Source organism: Vicia villosa, unplaced genomic scaffold, assembly GCF_029867415.1.
Source record: "Vicia villosa cultivar HV-30 ecotype Madison, WI unplaced genomic scaffold, Vvil1.0 ctg.001205F_1_1, whole genome shotgun sequence".
Classification (NCBI taxonomy): Eukaryota; Viridiplantae; Streptophyta; class Magnoliopsida; order Fabales; family Fabaceae; genus Vicia; species Vicia villosa.
Genome location: NW_026705535.1, coordinates 369114 through 379455, shown reverse-complemented (window position 1 = coordinate 379455; position 10342 = coordinate 369114).

The following is a 10342-nucleotide window of genomic DNA, read 5'->3' as shown; positions in this document are numbered from 1 at the left end:
GAGGCACCTTCAAAGCACACTGTCAAGATTATGAGAGAAGGTTATTGGAGCTCACCGGACAACTCCAAGAAGAACAGCAGATCAACACATTCCTGGGTGCAAAGAGAAAGCGTCCATGGGAGACCTGAGGGATCATTCATTTTCTTTATTTATTTCTATTTTGTAAGCCCGAATGAGGCAAAGAAAAAAGAAAAGAAAAAGAAAAAGAAAGAAATAAATTGTTTAACTAATGTTTGTTTCTCCTTTGTTTTAACAAACCTAAACTCTAAGATCCTTGAAAACATTGCATATACATTTCATTCATAAGCATTGCATATGCATTTCATTCATTCATACACATTGCATAACAGGTTCACATGACGGATTTCTCATCTCCTCGCTGTTTATTTCAGTTAGAAGAGATGGAATCTGAAACAAGCATCAAGAATCTCGAAGCACAGAACGCCCAAGTTCAAGTGGCAATTCTGGAGCTGGCAAAGGGGCAACAAGAACTGAAAGCCCTGATAATCAAAAAGAAAAAGAAGCCCAAAGGATCTGTAGGCTTAAGTCACCTGAAAAGGAAGATCAAAATCCCAGTCAAAAAGTTCAAAAAGCCATCGATCCCTGAAATAGTCGGTGATGGTGAACAAGGAGACAATCACAGCAACCAGGGTTCTGCCAAACCCTCTCTCTCTTCTAATGAAGAGGATTATCATTCTGGAGACGAACAGGATGATGACAAATACCAGCAGTTGGAAGAACGCATGAAAGCTATGGAGATACAAAAAATACCTGGCTTAGATTTCAATGATCTGGGACTCGTCTCAGATGTTGTTATCCATCCAAAGTTCAAAGTTCCTGTCTTTGCAAAATATGATGGAGTTTCTTGCCCAAAACTACATCTGAGGTCCTATGTAAGGAAGATACAACCTCACACAACAGATAACAAATTGTGGATTCACTTCTTCCAAGAAAGTCTGTCGGGTACACAACTCGAGTGGTACTACCAGCTGGAAAGTACCAAAGTTCATACCTGGGAAGATTTAGCTGCTGCTTTTTACAAACAGTATCAATACAATGCTGATCTTGCACCAACCCGTACTCAACTAAGGGGCATGTCCATGGCACCAAAAGAAAGTTTCAAAGGATATGCACAAAAGTGGAGAGATATGGCTGTAAGGGTTCAACCACCCTTATGTGATCGCGAGCTGGTCGACATGTTCATGGGCACTTTAACTGGCCCTTTCTATAGTCATTTGCTGGGAAGCTCATCATCAGGTTTCACTGACCTAATATTGACTGGAGAACGTGTCGAAAGTGGCATTCAAAATGGAAAAATTCAAATAGGCTCTTCCTCTGGTACTACAAAAAGGCCCATTAGTGGGAAAAATGAGGTCAATACAATGCAAATTCAGAAAGGTCGCAAAAGTGAGCAGCACCAATCTGTGGGGGCAGTTCTGATCTCCGCATCTGCACCTCAAAAAGATCAACAGCCAAAATATACGCGTCGACCAGATGCGCCAAGAAGAAATTTCACCAGAATCAATATGCCGATCTCTCAGGCATTGCAGCATTTGCTAAAAGCAGATCTGATCACATTAAAAGATCCTCCAAAGAATGTCAACACTTCCTCTCCGAGTTATCGCCCCGATGCAACGTGTGCGTATCACTCAAACTGTCCAAGACATGACGCAGATCACTGTTGGGCCCTGAAAAATAAAATACAAGACATGATAAATGTTGGGGAAATTGAGTTCGATCCTCCAGAGACTCCAAATGTCATCACGGCACCTATGCCGAAGCACGATAAGACCGTCAATGCTATCATAGACACTGTTTACGTCTATGATGTGAGGGAATTGTCAACTCCGCTCCTTGAAGTCAAAGGAAAGCTAATCCGAGCTGGTTACTTTCCAGGTTGTGACCCTGATTGCTTTTATTGCACATGCCTGCCCAACGGTTGTGAAAATCTGAGAATGGGAATTCAAAAATGGATGGATCGCCATATCATTATGTTTGAGAGGCTCCCTTCTATGGACGTTTTATGCGAAGTCTTTGCAAACGGGATGAGAATAGAGGATGTCTCAGTGGTTTCCAACTTACCATTCAAAATCTCTGCCGAGGCTCCTTTCAAAATTTCTGCTACACTCAAAGTGGCATCAGTAATCATTGCTAGTCCAACTCCATTTCCATACTCCTCAGACAAAGCTGTCCCGTGGGGTTACGACACTAATGTTTATGTCCATGGAGTTAAACAGGATACCTCGACTGAAGAGGCCACGAAGTTAACTGCTCCAACTATGGATAATATTGTGGGTACCAGCAAGATCACGAGAAGTGGAAGGATCTTTTCACCAGAAATTTCTCCAAATGTTGCTACTGGTCCAGTCCAGGTCCCATTTCCTAATCAAGATGACAACGCTCGAGGCAAAGAGCCACAAGTTGAGCCAGTTCAAATACCGGTGGAGGTCACTGTTGAAGATCCATCGAAGCAAGAAATGGAGGAAATATTGAAAATCATCTGCAAGAGTGATTACAATATTGTCGAACAACTGGGGCACACTGCTTCAAAAATCTCAATGCTGTCTCTGCTAAAGTATTCAGAAGCTCATGCCAAAGCTCTGATGAAGTTCCTGAAAACTGCGCATGTGCCTCAAGAGATTTCAGTCGATCAATTTGAGAATTGTGTTGCCAATCTAACCGCGAATAACAGCCTCGGTTTCTCTGATGTTGATCTAACCCCTGCTGGAAAGAATCACAATAAAGCCCTACATATCTCCATTGAATGTAATGGCACCACTCTATCTCATGTGCTGGTAGATAACGGTTCTTCTTTGAACGTGTTACCAAAAACAGTACTAGAAAAGCTTGACTTCGAAGGAATTATGTTACAACCGAGCGATGTTGTGGTAAGAGCCTTCGATGGGTCAACAAGAACAGTGTACAGAAAGGTGAATCTCCCAATCAGAGTGGGCTCTCAGATCTTTGATTCTACCTTTTACGTAATGGAAATTCACCCAGCATATTCCTGTTTACTTGGACGCCCTTGGATACATGGGGAAAATGCTGTAACTTCTACCCTGCATCAGAAGTTGAAATATCCAGTAAAAGGAAAGATTGTCACAGTTTATGGCGAAGAGGAATATGTGGTTAGTCACCTGAGCAATTCCAAATATGTTGAGTTGGATGACGAATTCATCGAAACTCCCTGCCAATCTTTTGAGGTGGTCTCTCCAGATGTCTCTACTACCAAGCATATTTCTGCTACTCCAACTAAACTATGGCTTCTCTCAAAGATGCCAAAGCTGTGATCGAAAAAGGTGATTGCACAGTATGGGGACAGCTCCTCGATATACCTTACAAGTCCGACAAGCTAGGCCTGGGCTATGATAGTGGAAATCAAAAGAATGATCAAAGTCCTTGTTCTAGAGGACTAATGTCACATTTCATCAGCCAAGGAGTGAATGCTATTGAAGACGATGGAGTGTTCTTGAACCATATCATTCAGCCATATCCAGATGAAATTCCACCCCTTCCCATGGGAATGTGGGATACTTTGGGAGAACCAAGCGGCGGGTATAATTATCAATATACTACACCTCAGAATTCTTTTATTGCTTTGGAAGATATTACCCCAACTGGATGGGGTGATCAATTTGAAAATGACAAAAGTTTCACAAGTCCCAGCACTCAGCAATATCAAAATCCACCTAAAGAAGTATGGGATACGCTAGGAGAGCCAAGTGGCAAATATGACTTTATGGTGAAATATTCCGCTCCTCCGAGCTCACAAATCGCCATGGAAGACATTGTCCCAACTGGATGGGATGAACATTACGACGACAATTTCACTCTCGAAGAAGCCAGGGAAACACCAAATAACGAGGGTTACTTTCTGTCAGAATACACCCCTCACCAGGATACACAAGTCTCTATCCAAAACATCATCCCGACTGGATGGGACGGCCTTATCGAGCATCTCGCTCAGCCAACAGAGATATCTCAGCCTGGGCCCTCGTATCCAGCAGAGTATATCACTTATCCCGAAAGATCACCGGCTCATTTCCCCACTAATGAAATCAATGCTGTGGGAGATGAAGAAGACAACTACAACTGGAGCAGCTGGATACTCCCCGCTCACAACAATGGATTGAACAACTGGGAAGCTGAGGAAGTGATCTCCTTTGATCAAGAGTAAATGCAATTTCCTGTTTTCGCTGTATATATTGTTCAAAGATAAAAATGGTTCCTGTACTATCAAACCATGAGCTTGAAAGCCGTGTGCCTTGCCCGAAGCACACTGGTCCTTTTATAAGGGTTTGTCATATCATGAGCATTTGCATTCAATAAAATCATGGGACGTTTGCATATTCAAATTTTGTGATCCTTTTTCTTTCTTTTCTTTTCAAATAGCTATGTTTTCTTACACACACCCACATAAATAAATGCAGATTCACATTCACTTTGGATCCAGTCAATAATGATTCTGCTATTGCCCGTCATGACTTTGAAAATCCGATCTACCAAACTGAGGACGAAAGTGAGGAAGATTGTGAAGTACCAAGAGAACTTGCAAGGCTGCTAGAACAAGAAGAGAAGGCTATACAGCCTCATGAGGAACCAATTGAGGTTATCAACTTGGGCAGCAACAAAGAAAAGAAAGAAGTCAAGATAGGGGCTGATCTAGAAAATAGTGTCAAGCAAAGACTGATTCAAATGTTGCAGGACTACGTCGAGATATTTGCCTGGTCCTACGAAGATATGCCTGGCCTTGACACGGACATTGTGGTTCATCGCCTGCCAATCAAAGAAGGTAGCATTCCAGTCAAGCAGAAACTACGAAGGAGTAGGCCTGATATGTCAAAAAAGATCAAAGACGAGGTTGAAAAGCAATTCAATGCCGGCTTCCTGAAAGTTGTAAGTTATCCTCCTTGGATAGCTAACACCGTGCCCGTATCTAAAAAAGACGGGAAAGTCAGAATGTGTGTAGACTACAGAGATCTGAACCGAGCAAGCCCCAAAGATGATTTCCCTTTACCTCACATCGATGTACTGGTTGATAATACCGCACAATGCAAGGTATTCTCCTTTATGGATGGATTCTCAGGGTACAATCAAATCAATATGGCACCCGAAGACATGGAAAAAATAACCTTTACAACACCCTGGGGAACCTTTTGTTACAAAGTAATGCCCTTTGGTTTAAAGAACGCAGGAGCAACCTATCAACGTGCAATGGTAGCTCTATTTCATGATATGATTCATCAGTAGATAGAGGTGTATGTCGATGATATGATTGCAAAGTCCAACACCGAAGAAGAACATCTGGGTCATCTACACAAGCTGTTTGACAGACTCAAGAAATACAGGTTGCGACTGAATCCAAATAAGTGTACCTTTGGAGTAAGATCCGGCAAACTCTTAGGTTTCATCGTCAGTAGCAAAGGTATTGAGGTTGATCCTTCCAAGGTCAAAGCCATTCAAGAAATGCCTATACCCCGTACCGAGAAACAAGTCAGAGGATTCTTGTGGCGTCTGAATTACATCGCCCGATTTATTGCCCACATGACTACTACTTGTGTGCCGATCTTCAAACTATTGAAGAAAGATCAAGTGGAAAGGTGGAATGACAAATGCCAGTTAGCCTTTGACAAAATCAAAGAGTATCTCCAAAAACCGCCAATCTGGTTACCACCTGTGGAAGGAAGACCTCTGATAATGTACCTAACTGTGTTAGAAGATTCAATGGGGTGTGTACTGGGGCAACATGACGAGTACGGCCGAAAGGAGCATGCAATCTACTATCTTAGCAAAAAGTTTACCGATTGTGAAACAAGATACTCACTACTCGAAAAAACTTGCTGTGCCTTAGCATGGGCGGCTCGCCGACTAAGACAGTATATGCTAAATCACACCACTTTCCTAATCTCCAAAATGGATCCTATCAAGTATGTGTTCGAAAAACCTGCTCTCTCTGGAAGAATATCAAGATGGCAAATGATCTTAACAGAATATGACATTCAATACACTTCACAAAAAACAATCAAAGGAAGTGTGGTAGCTGATCATCTGGCTCATCAAGCAGTGGATGATTATCAAACATTGAACTTTGACTTCCCAAACGAGGACATTATGCTAGTCAATGACTACAAACAACCAGGACCAGAAGAAGGACCCGAGCCAGGATCTCGGTGGACTATGGTTTTGGACGGAGCTTCTAACGCACTTGGCAATGGCATCGGAGCTGTGATCATTTCTCCTGCAGGAGGTTATACACCATTCACTTCCAGATTATGCTTCAACTGCACTAACAATATAGCCGAGTACGAAGCATGCATTCTGGGTCTCAAAGCTGCAATCGATCTAAGCATCAAGTTCCTGAAGGTCTACAGAGACTCGGCCTTGGTAATTTACCAAGTCAAAGAGGAATGGGACACGAAGCACCCGAATCTAATTCCTTACAAAGAATATGTGCTGAGTCTGATTCCTTATTTCGAAGAAATCACTTTTGAACACATCCCACGCGAGGAAAATCAACTAGCTGATGCCTTAGCTACCATGTCATCCATGTTCAAAGTCAGGTGGGACAATGAGGCGCCGATGATCACCATTTACAGACAAGATGAACCATCCTATTGCAATGAGATCGATGCCAAAGGAACGGAAGAAAAACCATGGTTCCATGAAGTAAAAAGATATCTCGAAGCTCAGGAGTACCCTGAAGGGGCGTCCATTAACGACAGAAAGTTTCTAAGGAGGTTTGCTGCCAAATTCTTTCTAAGTAATGGGACCCTATACAAACGCAACCATGACTTGACTTTACTTCATTGTGTAAACAAGAAGGAAGCAGAACAGATTATGGAAGACATACACGATGGTGACTTTGGTACTCATTCAAATGGACATACAATGGCTAAAAAGATCCTCAGAGCAGGTTATTACTGGTCTACCATGGAGACAGACTGTCATCATCATTCCAGAACCTGTCACAAATGCCAGATATATGCAGACAAAGTACATGTACCTCCAGTTCCGTTAAACGTCCTAACGGCTTCTTGGCCTTTTGCAATGTGGGGTATTGATATGAGTGGAGAAATCAAGCCTACTGCCTCCAACGGACATCGTTTTATCCTGGTCGCTATCGACTACTTCACTAAATGGGTAGAAGCAGTTTCTTTTGCTTCTGTCACCAAAAATGTTGTGGCCCGATTTATCAAGCACAATCTCATTTGTCGGTATGGCATCCCTGAACGGATCATCACAGACAATGGCACAAATCTAAATAACAGAATGATTACTGAACTTTGCACACAGTTCAAGATCAAACATCATAATTCTTCTCCATATCGACCAAAGATGAATGGCGCAGTGGAAGCTGCCAATAAAAACATCAAGAAAATCATACAAAAGATGACAGTAACCTACAAAGACTAGCATGAGATGTTACCTTTTGTTCTTCATGGTTATCGCACATCTGCGCGTACTTCAACAAGGGCAACTCCATTCTCCTTAGTCTATGGTATGGAGGCAGTTCTTCCAATTGAAATTCAGATTCCTTCCCTAAGGATTATGAAAGAAGCCGATCTAGACGAAGACGATTGGATTCAGACTCGGTTGGACCAGATAAACTTGATTGATGAGAAGAGGCTCGCAACTATTTGTCATGGTCAGTTGTACCAAAAGCGTATGATCAAAGCCTTCAACAAGAAAGTCAAAAGTCAAGCATACCAAACTGGTGGCTTGGTTGTCAAACGCATCATCTTACCACAAGGTGATCCCAGGGGCAAGTGGACTCCCACTTATGAGGGACCATTCGTAATCAAGAAAATATTCTCCGGCGGTGCCATGTTGCTTACCACCATGGATGGCGAGGATTTCCCACACCCTGTGAATGCAGACATAGTCAAAAAATACTTCGCTTGAAAAGAAAAGCTCGCTAAGTTGAAAACCTGAAAGGGCAACTTAGGCAAAAAAAAAAAAGAAAAAAAAATGAGCGTCTCGGTGGATTGAAAACCCGAAAGGGCGATCCAGGCAAAAATTAGAGACTAAATAATACTATCCCGATAGGCTGAAAACCTGAAAAGGCAGCCTAGGCAAAAGTTAGGGAATAAAGCGTACAACTATGTTCTGTATAGCTGCCTATTCACCTTCAAGATTCAACACATCAAAGACACCGATCAGTCCAATTACTTTCTTCCAACAAGTGAGGGATGAGATGCTCGAAGACAGATTGGCAATAGCAGAATTGAAACTTGACTGGATTGTTTTCACATAGCTATTTTCTTTATAAACTCTTTTCAAAACTTTATGACAATTTGCTACTACTAGGATTTTTGTTTCCTTGTACTAATCAGCCTATCATGGCTCTTTTTCAAAAATCAATGCATCTTATGCTCAAAATCAACATTTTCACTTTTTCTGTTTTGAATACGTAAACGTCCCAATGATAATTTTGAATGAACATGTGCATTTGAATATGATTGATGTTTACCAAGGAAAAACAGGAATAGCATTCAGGTAATGTCCCAATCATTTGGACATCATCCCGAAACCAGCATCAGAAGAAAAATCTCCAACAGAGATGCATTTCTCAGCAAATTCCTCAATAAGATTTTTCTCTCCAACAAAGTGATTCGAGAAATCTTATTCCCCAGCAGGGCTGTTCCAGATTGCTATCCCCAGAAGGTGTGATCTCTACACCAGGACTTGGTCAAATAGTGCATCGGAGGATTATGCATCTTCCTCATTCCCGCTTTAAAGGACATCAAAATTAGAACTTTCCAATTACCTTTCATCCCCGAACGGTAGTCAAAGATCCTTCAACAGAGTACCATGGTTCTCAAAAAAGGTTCCCAGCCGAGGGTACTCAAACAAGACGACAAAAGATCATCAACAATCACAATACCTTCATCTCCAGATGACTGACTAGCTGGGATTTATTTTCCCAATCATACATCATACATCATACATCATACATCGTACATCATACATCATACATCATACATCATACATCATACGTCATACACATATTCATACATAACATATAATGTTTCATGACAAACGCATACATAACATGCATATTTCTCCTTTAGTTAGGGAATCTCATGCATTACATACATCATGCCATTGCGTATCACTAACTTGATTTTTCAGGCAGACGGATGTCTTCAACAAAGATGTTCTCAATCACATACAGTGTTCCCCTTGAACTCTATTCAAATAAGCAGTCCTCTCAGATATAATCAAGCCAAGGATTAATTCTGAAGAGATCTCTCCTTTCAAATCACTTATCAAGTCAAAAACAAGCAACAAAGATCTAAAGCTGATACCTCAGACGGTTCCAGAACGATCTACCATCGAAGATCTAAAGCTGATACCTCAAACGGTTCCAGAACGATCTACCATCAAAGATCTAAAGCTGATACCTCAGACGGTTCCAGAACGATCTACCATCGAAGATCTAAAGCTGATACCTCAGACGGTTCCACAATGATCAACTTTCAAAATCTAAAGCGGAAAAACTTTGGACAGTTCCGTAACGATCATCCTCCTAGACTTAAAGCGGTAACCTTGGACGGTTCCGAAACGGTCGACGCAGAGGTTCTCAAATCCTTCATCAAGATATAATCAATGGATTCATTCTGGTGAACAAACCATCAACACAATTGCCAGATGGCATCTGAAAGCCCATCTCAGGTAATGTTTCAATCTTCCAACCACATTTCTCAGACAACATTCAAAGACAAATTCCAGCATCACTCCCGATGGAGGTAAGTGCAAATTTTCAGGGCATCTAAAATATTCAATCATCTTCTACCTTCAAATTTCAAACAATCTCTTCAGGTTTAAGAAGATTGAATAGGGGCAACTGTTATACCCCAAAATTTGCCCGCATCTTTTTTCAAGAAAACTTCAATCTAAAAATTAAGAGTTTCATATAATCTTGGATTTTCACATCCTGATTTATGAATACTTGATTTTTAGAATTTTTCTTATACGGTATTTTGGCTCGCTGGTGGATTTATTCTTACGCAAACGCCAATTACTGTTTATTACTTCACACACGCTATTTATTTGATATTTATTTACAGATAAATAGTACTGACACAATTGGTACAGAGTTAAATCTTTTGCAGGCGCAGAGTCCGGGGATTCAGACTGTACTGGTAACAAGTAAATTATTATTAATTTTGTTTCCCACTAACTTTTGTACTATATTCCATTATTTTCAACATCTTTTCCTTTCTTTTCAAATCTCTTTTTCAAAAATCAAATCTTAACTTTATTCTACACATCTCTTTTTTTTCCAACACTATCATACACTTTCTTTCAAATCTTACTTCCACTCAAATTTTCCTTTTGT